General features: G+C 42.2%; 1 long non-coding RNA gene across 1 annotated transcript; it reads left to right on the top strand.

Annotated features, from left to right (window-relative positions):
* Positions 1–1,020: 1,020 nt before the first annotated feature.
* On the top strand, positions 1,021–6,040 carry LOC118362069 (uncharacterized). Its single transcript, XR_004821143.2, has 4 exons — positions 1,021–1,125; positions 1,254–1,373; positions 3,642–3,780; positions 5,484–6,040. It is a non-coding gene; the product is annotated as an uncharacterized LOC118362069 (long non-coding RNA).
* The last annotated feature ends 1,444 nt before the right edge of the window (positions 6,041–7,484 follow it).

Below are 7,484 nucleotides of genomic sequence, written 5' to 3'. Positions count from 1 at the left end.
TTTTTTTTGTTTTCCTTCCACACACTGGTCTGTTCTCTGTCTGCTCCAGTCTAGGATTAATGTAGCTGGTCCTAACCAGCCCAGACAGCTTTGACTCTCTGCCAGACCACTGGATTACAGGAGTGGTCATCAACCCACATCCTGAGGACCTACACGGTGTACAAATGTCTGTCCCATCGGAGCACTAACACACCTTTCAAAGAGTCAACTAATCATCAAGCCATTCATTGTCTAGAGCGGTCTACCTCAAAACTGATCCTGGGTCAGATCAGCACGTACACACCTGATTCAGCAAGAGCTTGATGAGCACTTATTTGTTATACTGGACTAGAACAGAAACCTGTACTCTACACCCTGTGGGTCCCCGAGACCTATAAACCCCTGGGTGAAAGGTCCAGATGACAGCACTGAAGAGAGTAGTGTCACAGCACAGTTGTTTAAGAGACAAACTGCACCTGACACATTACGTAAGTGTAGGGCAAACATAACGCAAGCGCAGTTGAAACGGAGCCACGGCGATCAATGAAAGATGCTGCACATGCCTCAGCAGAAGCAACATGTGAATGGACGTTTACACGTGGTCTATTTCAAGCATTTCACTTTTGTTTCGGAAGCGTTCTTGCGCTGTTGATGCAGCCTAAGTTTGCACCATGGGGAATCAATGCTTTAAGGAGCAGTATAGTTCCCTCAGTAAGATCATTGCCTCTTCCCAGGGATGTGGGACAGGTGTGTCTGTGTCGGCTACAGTAATGAGTCATACATCTGTTTGACACATACAGATGGAATTATAATACAAAGAACATGTCCATCGCAACATGTCCAATCCCTGGACAGGTCTGAAGAGAGAAGGACTGGACAGGTGGATGAGAAGGGAGCATCTGTTTGTGTGGCCGTGTATGACCAGCTGGCCACTGTCATTAGTTTGCTTGACCCATACCGAGATGGACATTTTCTCCGTATTCAAATTCTCTCTCAGTAGTTTGACCTGTAACCCCGTAACCCTTGTGAAACCTTCCTCAGTTTCCTACCTGGACCACATCACTCTTACATAAGACCTGTGCCTCTTCTTCAGAGGTGGAGAGGAGCACCAACGCAAGTAAACGCCTCGTACTCGCTTTGTTTTTGGTAAATAGTGTTTACGCACCTATTTTACTTCAAATTAGCACTGTACCGTTACTTGTACCGTTACTTGTACCGTTACTTGTTCAACATTTGTGTGTGTGTTTGACTCTGTTCCATTAATTCCATTTCAGCCATTACAATGAGCCAGTCCTCCCACCAGCCTCCACTGTGTGCTACTAATCCTACGCTACGGAAACACCAAAGCTCAAGAGTTAATGGGCAAGACAAATAAGTTGTTTGACCACTACAGTGTAAGTTGGATTGAACTGAATCCTTTGTTATTTGTGCCAGGTACTCTGTGTTTCAAGCAGACACTCAACCACTGATCTAGGATCAGATCACCCCAAATATTACCCCAATCTTAACCATTACGGTGATGGAAGATATCTAAGCTGGTATCAGTGGTTCGAGACCAGGGTTGGGGTCAATTCCATTAAATTCAGGAAGTACACTGCAATTACAATTACAAATACCTTCAATGCTTTTCAATGAGGAAAATGTGGATTTGGAAATTGGTTGACTTATTGACTGGAATTTAAATTAAATTTACCCCAACCCTGTTAGAGACAACTTGTACAGTGCCTTGCACAGTTGTTGCATTACAACCTGTAATTTAAATTGATTTTTATTTGGATTTCATGTAATGGACAAAATAGTCCAAATTGGTGAAGTGAAATGAAAAAAAAAACTTGTTTAAATGTTTTAAAGGAAATTCAAAACTGAAAAGTATGTATTCACCCCTTTGCTATGAAGCTCCTAAATAAGATCTGGTGCAACCAAAACCAAAACCATCAGAAATATACAGTGAATATACAGTGCCTTGCAAAAGTATTCACCCCCCTTGGCGTTTTTTCTGATTTTGCTGCATTACAACCTGTCATTTAATTTGATTTTTATTTGGATTTCATGTAATGGACATACACAAGTGAAATTTTTAAAATAACTTTGCTTCAAAAAATTACAATGAAGAAAAAAAACGGAAAAGTGGTGCGTGCATATGTATTCACCCCCTTTGCTATGAAGCCCCTAAATAAGATCTGGTGCAACCAATTAGCATCAGAAGTCACATAATTAGTTAAATAAAGTACACCTGTGTGCAATCTAAGTGTCACATGATCTGTCACATGATCTCAGTATATATATACACCTGTTCTGAAAGGCCCCATAGTCTGCAACACCACTAAGCAAGGGGCACCACCAAGCAAGCAGCCCTATGAAGACTGAGGAGCTCGCCACAGGTCAGGGAAAAAGTTGTGGAGAAGTACAGATCAGGATTTGGTTATAAAAAAATATCTGAACTTTAAATATCCCACGGAGCACCATTAAATCCATTATTAAAAAATGTAAAGAATATGGCACCACAACAAACCTGCCAAGACAGGGCCACCCACCAAAACTCACAGACCAGGCAAGGAGGGCATTAATCAGAGAGGCAACAAAGAGACCAAAGATAAGCTCCACAGCGGAGATTGGAGTATCTGTCCATAGGACCACTTTAAGCTATGCACTATCCACAGAGTTGGGCTTTACGAAAGAGTGGCCAGAAAAAAACAAGCAAACACATTTGGTGTTCACCAAAAGGCATGTGGGAGACTTCCCCAAACATATGGAAGAAGGTACTCTGGTGAGATGAGACTAAAATTGAGCTTTTTGGCCATCAAGGAAGACTCTATGTCTGGCACAAACCTAACATATCTCATGACCCTGAGAACTCCATCCCCACAGTGAATCAAGATGGTGGCAGCATCATGATGTGCGGATGTTTTTCATTGGCAGGGACTGGGAAACTGGTCAGAATTGAAGGAATGATGGATAGCGCTAAATACAGGGAAATTCTTGAGGGAAACCTGTTTCAGTCTTCCAGAGATTTGAGACTGGGATGGTTCACCTTCCAGCAGGACAATGACCCTAAGCACTCAAGTGGTTTAAGGGGAAACATTTAAATCACTTGGGATGGCCTAGTCAAAGCCCAGACATCAATCCAATTGAGAATCTGTGGTATGACTTAAAGATTGCTGTATACCAGCGGAACCCATCCAACTTGAAGGAGCTGGATCAGTTTTGCCTTGAAGAATGGGCAAAAATCCCAGTGCTGGATGTGCCAAGCTTATAGAGACATACCCCAAGAGACTTTCAGCTGTAATTGCTACAAAAGGTGGCTCAACAAAGTATTGACTTTGGGGGGTGAATAGTTATGCACGCTCAAGTTGTCTGTTTTTTGTTTTATTTCTTGTTTGTTTCACAATAAAACACATTTTGAATCTTCAAAGCGGTAGGCATGTTGTGTAAATAAAATTATACAAACACCCCAAAAATCCATTTTAATTACAGGTTGTAAGGCATCAAAATAGGAAAAATGTCAAGGGGGGGTGAATACCTTCTCAAGCCAGTGTACCTACTCCATTAGTCATAGCTAGTCCATTTATATTACATTTGAGTCATTTAGCAGACACTCTTATCCAGAGCTTACTTACAGTAGTAAATGCATACATTTTCATACTTTTTTTCTTGTCTCACAGTGGGAGTGCCCTCACTGCTATCCGCATACGTCTGGAATACATCTGCCATGGGTGATAGGAGAAAGGAAGAGGGGATGAGAGGAGATGTTGCCTAGAAAAGAAGGGACTATTTTCAACTTTAAAACACAGTTAAAGCAGGGTGGGTGATTACATGCACAGGTCATTGTGCCTCATAAAACATGAGACCGTTACATTTTTTTTATTAGACTTCCATCTCTCTCTCCTTCTCTCAGTCTCTTTCTCTCCTTCCTGTGCTCTCCTCTCCATCAAGGTGCTCTATCAAGCTGTCCTAAATATTTTTATGTAAAATATATGTTGTCGTCATCATCATCACCAGACTGGTCAGTGCCAAAGTACGGTGGCCATTTTAGGACACCTTCAGCCTCAACCCGTCTTGCGCCAAGATGTCTTCACTCTATTCTTCCTCTCAACTCTCCTCCCTCAAATGGCAAGGCACCCACAATAAGGTGGTTGTACCACTTTTACAAACCGTCTGTCACCATCTCTAGATATCATATTCCCTCTCCCTCTTTCTTCTCTCCCCCCTCCCCCTCTCTCAGTCTGTCTCTCGTTATTGTATGTGACACTTGTTTCCCCAACAGAACCTTAATTTACACCACCATTTGTTTACGGCAACAGACAGCCACACAAAGACACAATAATAGCCACTCCTCCCCTCTCATTTTCTCTCCATCTCATCTTTATGGATAGATAACGAGGGAGGGAGGGAGGGAGGGAGTGGAAAGGGTGAGATCCTCATCATCATCTTGTTATTCAACATCAAATGGAATATGTATTCATCCTTTCTCTAATGTGCAAAGCACTCTGGGCCACCGTGTGAGAGGTCCGTCGGAGCAGGAAGAGAAGTGATTGTTACAATCCCCCTCCTGTCTCTATTCCGGCCATGGGAATTGAATGATGAAAGCCGTTGCCAATGCCTCGCTCCAGCCATGAATCACCCACTTGTTCTGCCCCTGTTTTGTGTTGGATGTTGTAATGAAAGTTGTTTGGAAGGGGGGCAGGTTTCTGCTCAGCAGTTGTCGAGTCGCTTCATGGTACAAGTGGCTAATGTCTTTATTAGAGAGTGTGGATTTTCTTTTTGTGAGTCGCGTGACAACTCCATTTTGATTCATGTCAGTCTAACTGGATACGGAGTTCTGCCACCATTGGAGTGCAATTCCTGGAAATTCATCACGTCTTTGTTAGGAAGTGACATTGTGCTGAGTTGCAAGGTCAATTCCATTTTCATTCCTATCAGTCAAATTACATGTGGCGTTGTTCCAAAAATTGTGTAATTCCTGGAAATGAATCTATGGGAAAGACTGACGTAATGCAGTGTAAGAATTTTACCATAAGCTTGCCATTGCTAATGTGCACCCATAATGCAAGCGAATCTTTCTAATACATGGATTGTACGAGGCAGCTTTGTGCTTTTCCAAGTGGAAACCAAAGTAACACCAAACTGAACCAAACCCCATATTGTAGCTAACTTATTGTCCAATGTGAATCTGCCTGACCCGGGACTTGAACTAGCAACTTTCCAGTTCCTTGTCCACGTATCTAACTTCTGGACTACACCAAGAGTCTAATTACATTTTTTCCAACACACCCTCATCAACATGCCCAATATCGCTTAACTTAATGGCTTCCAAAGTGGGTCAAGATCTTTCAATGATGTATTCGTAGCTTAGTAACTTTTGTCGTGGTGGAATGTGGTGCAGCCAGGGTGAATGGCGTAGAAGTGAGTGAATGGAGCAGGAGTTACATAACATTATGTAATGTTACATAGCAAGCTGAAAAAAACTGCCCAGTCTGATGTGGGACACTTTCTTTCTTTCACAGGATCAGGACAGGATGTGGTTGCCAACCTAAGCTCTGGTCCAAGGTCATGCTGAACTGGAACAATATAATCAGGGCTAGTTTTCCCTGTTCAGGGCCCGTATCCACAAAGTGTCTCAGAGTAGGAATGCTGATCTAAGGATCGGTCCATATAATCTAATTCATTATAAATCTAAAAAGGAAAAACTGATCCTAGATCATCTCTCTGAGACACTTTGTGGATATGGGCCCTGGTCTCTTGGTTAGGGACAACTCCTGCCCATTAAAATGTAATGGTTTGGTTTGGTACGAGGTGAGATTATTCAAGGTATTTTATTCAAGGGTATATTTTATCAATGTGGCTAGGGTTGATACATTCCAGTAATTTTCACTGGTTTTCCAGAAATCTTGATTGGAGGATTCCCGGATTTCATCCTTATTGGAAAACCAGGGAATTTGGCGAAAGTTACCAGAATTTTGAAAAACCTAAATTTGGCAATGTTTGGAGTAAACAAATTACTTTAAAGCATGGGCATGTACCGTATGGAACACTGTGTGGGAGTAAACGGAAATAGTAGAGACAACACAGCACTGATTGGAATAAAGAATGATATTTTAATCTGCTGATGTTTTTTTGAAAAAGTTCTAATTTGTGTGTTGTGCATTTGGTTTTACTGTATTTTCTCTCAAAACCTGCTTTCATGCCATCCCCAATAGTAAATTCATTATCTTTTGATGAATTCTACAATAGTCCAGATTTAACCACATCATCCCCTGTGACAATAGCTGTCCAGTGATTTTTTCGTCGACATTTAGAACGTTTGCATAGAAAAACAATTCTCTGCTACGGTGCGTTTCCATTGAGCTGTCTTGTTTGATGATGTCACACCTACAAAATTAAGTGGTTGAAGTGTTTCCATTGACCATTTAGGTAAATTGCGTGTAAACAAATTGGCGACAGCCTCTATGCCCTCCCACCTATCGGTTTCAAGTTTCAGATATCCTGCAAAAGTCAGCATGAATAGAATGCAAAAATTGACTAATATTTGAAATATTCTAATAATTCTCATGCGCCATGGTGTAGAGCTGAAATGATTGGATGGTGAATCTTGCGTCCAGCCAACCAGAGAAGCAAGGCAAAGCGATTTGGGCATTTTTGAAAGTCAAGACAATCCTTGTCCTGCAAAGAAACATTATTTTTAGTGTTGAAAAATTGAACAGCTGATGAAGCTGATGAAACTGTGGGTTTGCACAACCAAATAATTTCTGCACAAACTGTCAGAAACCGTCTCAGGGAAGCTCATCTGTGTGCTCGTCATCCTCACCAGGGTCTTGACCTGACTGTAGTTTGGCATCGTAACTGACTTCAGTGGGTAAATGCTCACCTTCGATGGCCACTGGCAAAGTGTTTCAACTGTACCAGACAGATGGCAGGCGTATGGCGTTGTGTGGGCGAGCGGTTTGCTGATGGCAATCTGAACGCACAGAGATATCGTGGTGAGGTCCTGAGGCCCATTGTTGTGCCGTTCATCTACCGCCGTCACCTCATGTTTCAGCTTGACAATGCGTGGCCCCATGTCGCAAGGATCTGTACACAATTCCAGGAAGCTGAAAATGTCCCAGTTCTTCCATGGCCTGCAATACTCACCAGACATGTCACCCGTTTAAGCATTTGAAATCGTAGAAATTGTTGCATGTTGCGTTTATATTGTTGTTCAATGTGGTTACGTGATGACATCACGTGCACCACGTACCTTCAAAATGATCTGGCATCATAATTTGTCACAATAAAGAAAGTTCAACGAAAGATCCACCCACCCCTGTCGAACGGAAAAACATTTCGTTAATCTAAAACATTTCTCCTACAGCTGCCGTTTCCATTACACACGAGGCAATGTTTTTGTTGTTGCAACATTGCTTTTGTCGTTGTATTTTACAGCATTGACAACCGTATAGATTATCAAGGACAACAACCACCCGAGCAACTACCTGTTCACCCGCTATCATCCAGAAGGCGACGTCAGT

Source organism: Oncorhynchus keta, chromosome 29 (assembly GCF_023373465.1).
Source record: "Oncorhynchus keta strain PuntledgeMale-10-30-2019 chromosome 29, Oket_V2, whole genome shotgun sequence".
In the NCBI taxonomy this organism is placed as follows: Eukaryota; Metazoa; Chordata; class Actinopteri; order Salmoniformes; family Salmonidae; genus Oncorhynchus; species Oncorhynchus keta.
This window is presented reverse-complemented; position numbering and strand designations above follow the sequence as displayed.